The sequence below is a fragment of the Corapipo altera genome, unplaced genomic scaffold (assembly GCF_003945725.1).
Source record: "Corapipo altera isolate COAL_440 unplaced genomic scaffold, ASM394572v1 96, whole genome shotgun sequence".
Lineage (NCBI taxonomy): Eukaryota > Metazoa > Chordata > Aves > Passeriformes > Pipridae > Corapipo > Corapipo altera.
Genome location: NW_020884962.1, coordinates 189,579 through 194,212, shown reverse-complemented (window position 1 = coordinate 194,212; position 4,634 = coordinate 189,579). Strand labels below are relative to the sequence as shown.

The 4,634-nt window shown below is 57.3% G+C and overlaps 1 protein-coding gene across 1 annotated transcript in view; it reads right to left on the bottom strand.

Moving 5' to 3' along the window:
* Nucleotides 1-1,238, bottom strand: part of ZBTB7A (zinc finger and BTB domain containing 7A) — a 32,683-nt gene extending 31,445 nt beyond the window's left edge. The window contains exon 1 of the mRNA XM_027664200.1: nucleotides 1,226-1,238. The gene's annotated coding sequence lies outside the window, so the exon portion shown is untranslated. The remainder of the gene's footprint in view (nucleotides 1-1,225) is intronic.
* Nucleotides 1,239-4,634: the final 3,396 nt, after the last annotated feature.

Below are 4,634 nucleotides of genomic sequence, written 5' to 3'. Positions count from 1 at the left end.
TCTCCTAAAACAAGAAAACCATAAAAACTCCTCAAATCTCCCCCTTCCATTGTCCCTGGACACCACTGACCCTTTCATCCCACATTCCCCCTCCCCTGTCACAGCTTTTCCTGGTCACCTAAACTGAGAGAACCATAAAAACTTCTCAGCTCTGCCCATTCCCACTGGCCCCAGACAGCATCTACCCCCTCACTCCACATTCCTCCTCCCCTGTCACAGCTTCTCCTGGTCTCCTAAAACAAGAGAACCATAAAAACTTCTAAAATCCCCCCATTCCCATTGGCCCTGGACACCATTGACCCTTTCATCCCACATTCCCCCTCTCCTGTCACAGCTTCTCCTGGTCTCCCAAACTGAGATAATCATAAAAACCTCTCAAATCCCCCCATTCCCGTTGGCCCTGGACACCACTGACCCTTTCATCCCACATTCCCCCTCTCCTGTCACAGCTTTTCCTGGTCTCCTAAAAATAAGAGAACCATAAAAACTCCTCAAATCCCCCCATTCCCATTGGCCCTGGACACATTTACCCCTTCACCCCACGTTCCCCCTCCCCTGTCACAGCTTCCTGTGGTCTCCTAAACTGAGCCCTAAGTCCCAAATCCCCCCATTCCCACAACCCGCCCCCCTTTCCTGACCTGCTCCCTGCACGACCCCAAACCCACCCATCCCTGTCCCTCCCACAGCCGTGTCACAGGTTTCCCTTCCAGCCCCCGTGTCCCCCCCTCCCCTGACTCTCCTGACGTTTCTGGAGCTCTGGCATTAATCTAATTGCCTCAAATGACACCTCTCACACCCGTTGTTCTTTTCCACACCGGGAAGGAGGGGGGAAAAAAAAAAAAAAGGAAAAAAAAAAAGGAATAATAAAAGGGAGTTCAGCGCCGGAGTGCAGAGCACCGGGCAGGGCAGTCCCTTATGTAATTCCCAGTTTGTGGATTAACAGGCAGCTCTTCCCGACATTCCCGACTCCATGTGACAGCGAATCCCCAGAGTTTCATCCCCTGTAACTCTCCTCCTCGGAGCAGGGGGATGGAAGGAGGAGGGAATTCTGCTCCGGGAACGCTGCTCCGGGACCGCGTGTGTGCTCTGCCTGTCCGGGCAGGAGGCTCCCAGGAACAGGAGAGCAGCAACCTGTAGCTACAAGCCCACCTCCAGCACCTTCCCAGCTCCGACAACAACAACAAAAAAACCAACAAAAAAACTCAACACCAGGACATCAACTTACTGGTTTCCAGTTTGCCGGTGGGAAATAAGGAGGTGCCCGAAGCAGGAAGGAAACGGGCGCACGAGCGGGGTTTAAGAGCGGGCAGGAGGGAGTTAAAACGCAGCGCCGGGACGCCTGGGAGCATCCTCTGCTGTGGAAAATGCCAGCAGCGGCCCTTCCCACGGCAGGGAGAGGGTCTCACGTGGTGGAAAACGGGAGGAAAACGAGCCCGAAGGTGCCTGCGGGGAGCGGCCGCCCAGATCCGTGAGGAGCCTCGGTGGCCGGGAGGTCACGCTCCCGTCGGGCCGGTCAAGCTCCCACCGGGCTGGCCACGCTCCCGTTGGGCCGGCCAAGCTCCCACCGGGCTGGCCACACTCCCACCGGGCTGGCCACGCTCGGTTTTTTTCAGGGATGGGCGCTGGGAAGCCGCTGATTGCCAAGGGATCTGCGGCTCATCTCACCCCCGTGGCCTTGGCTCCCACCTGCGCCCGCGGGGCAGCTCCAGCCCGGTTCCAGTTTCTCGCACCTTGTCACATCGAGGACGCCCAGCGAGCCCTCCGAGTTCCCTCCCACCTGCACAGCGGGAAGAATTCCCAAATCCTGGGAGCGCACGGGGAAAGGGAAGGAGCCCCCACCGTGCTCTCCCAAGGTGCTTCTGCAGCCGCCCGCACTCTGCCACCGGAGCCGGCGCTGACACGGAAACTGAAACTATGCGGAGGGAAGGCGATACGGGGCAGGGAGCTGGGAGGGAAACAATTGGCCCTGGATACTCGCAGAGAGGATCCCAGCGCTCGTCTGACCTCGTTTACTCCCGCTGACGTCCTCCCAAGAGCTTCTCCGGGATGCTCCAGGCACAGGGATGGGGACGGACACACCGGAGGTGGCACCGAAAACCAGCGCCCGTTCGGATCAAAGGGCCGCGGGATCGGGGAGAAATGTTTCCCTTCATCCCACAGACTGCCCGTCTTTCTCCCTTTCCCTGAGTTCTGCTCGTCTAAAGGCTTTTAATTACAGCCTGGTCTGCTCGAATTTGAGGTTAAGGCTGGTTGGGAGAGTAGTTAAAGCAACTGTTTATTGCCTGGACTAGGCAAGATAACGAGCCGGGTTCTAATTGTTCACCACACAAGTCTGCTCTTCCAATAAAACTCAGCACCCTGAGACGGGGGAAAAAACCCTCAAGTGTCAGTTTTAATCAGGATTAAACCACAGTTCTCGAGTGTTTAGGCTCCAGTCTCCAACGCAGACCGGGAATTTCACAGGCCACCCCTCAGTTTTTAGGTGGGACACCCGCGTGGGACTTGATCCTGCAGCTAAAACCCAGCACACTTGGGCACGACTTGACGCCCAAAGAAGGTGTCAGAGAAGACAAGAGCGCCCAAACCATCCCAGCGCCTCGATGGGAGCATAAATTTCCACCCTGATTTGCCTCCCGTGCCCACATCCAGATTCCCACGCTGGATGAGAACAACTGGAATTTTGAATTCGGCTTCGAGAAGTCGCCCGACGCGAAGGGAAACCCCACGGCCTTTGCTGGGCCGAGTGAATTCCACCCAGCTCGGCCCCAGAGCTCCTCACAAAAAACCCCACGGCACGGCTGAAGTTCAGCACCAGACCCCACGAGACGAAACAAGAGCGAAAAACGATTAATAATTAAAAAAAAAAACAACCAAGAATGGGTACAGGAAGAGTGGCAGAGCAGCAGAAAGCGAAGAACTGCTTTCATTCACCACCAAATTTATTAAGGAGCTCCTGCCTTGCAAAACCCTCCCTGGAGTTACTAATGCAATTAAGGCTTGGTGGAAAAATCCCACCATCTCACCCATGTTTGGGTTGCGCCTCTTTCACTCCCTCTTTCACCAGAACAAGCCTAAACAGGGGCCAGAATGAATATTAAACAAGAATGGCTCCTCTCTAATAAACTGCTCAGTTTCTCTCGGTCTCTTTTATTTTTTTATTTATTTTTTTTTTTTTAAAAAAAGTAGTTTAAATCCAACAACTCCAGCAAAACCACCCGACTTAAAGCCAGCCCGTCTCTTCCTGCTCAGCTTCCACAAGTGCCCACACACTACAATTTCCAACCAGGCCCGGCAGAAACCCTGAGAAATAAAACAATTCCTTGAAAAACACCAACAAGAACCAACCCAAACACTTTCAGAAAGCGCTGGGATGACCTTTTAGCTCCGTTGCTACGCCGAGCACAACTTCAACCCTCATTAGGTTGTAAATTCTTCCAGGCAGAGCCTTTCTCTACCCATGTCCATAAAATACTTAATTATATAAGTTATGGCTTCGATAGCCAGGACAATTAACAGCCCTGAGGACACGAGGGTTGATCTTGAACTCAGACTGGCAGCAAACTCTTACCGAGAGTCCTTGAGCCCAGAGAAACTTTGGCTGCCCAACCTCCTCCTGTCCCACAAACTAAGGGTCTCCAGGAGCTGGGAACAGGGAGAGCCAGGCTGGGGGCCAGGCAGTCACGTCGGCTGTGGTTGTACAACAGGAACTGTTGCTTTCGACACGGGAACGTCGGGATTTACACGTCCTGGTTGAGGTGCTGGAGTCCTGCTACGCACGCAGAGAACCATGGAGCTGAGAGAGATCCACAAGGATCATCCAGTCCAACTCCTGGCCCTGCACAGACACCCCAACAATCCCCCCCTGTCCCTCAGAGCGTTGTCCAAACCCTCCTGGAGCTCTGGCAGCCTTGGGGCCATGCCCACTGCCCAACCACCCTCCGGGGGAAGAACCTTTCCCTGAGATCCCACCTGAACCTCTCCTGACACAGCTTCCCAAACCAACTTTTTCCCACACTTCTGGAAGCAGCACAGCCAAGGAAGCCCTTGCCCTGGCAGTGCCCAGCTCCCAGCCCACGTTGCCAGCGATCTGCCCGTGACTTTGTCCCTGCCTCCAGCCTCCCAACGCAGCAATCCCGGGGGAAGGGGGCAGGGACCTTCGGCTCTCTCCCGGGGGGCTCAGCACCGCACTTCGGGGTACCTGAACCGCCCCACCACCTCAAACTCCAGACCCCCTCAAACTGGAGGGTGGGCCGGCGAGGAGAAGGTAGTGGCAGTTCCCCGGGCGAGCAGGGGGTGTTTTGGCCGGAGCGGGGGCCGCAGCCCCCTCTGGCCGAGCTCTCCCGGCCCGGCCGCTGCGCAGTCCCGCGGGGGGGAGAGGTTTATCCCGCCGGGCTCCTCCGGGCAGCAGCGCCCCGGCCCCGCGGGGGGATTATCACCGCGGCCCCCCCTGCCCGCAGCCGGCCGGGGGGAGATAAGGGAACGGGCGAGGGGGGTCAAAACAAGCCCCTCCCGGGGCGCGCCGCGAGCGAGCGCGGCCGGGCCGGGCCGGCGCCCCCCGGCCCGTAACGACCTTGGGGGTGCGCGGGGACGGGCCCTGCCCGACACCCCCGCGCGGGGCGGCCCCGGGGGACCCC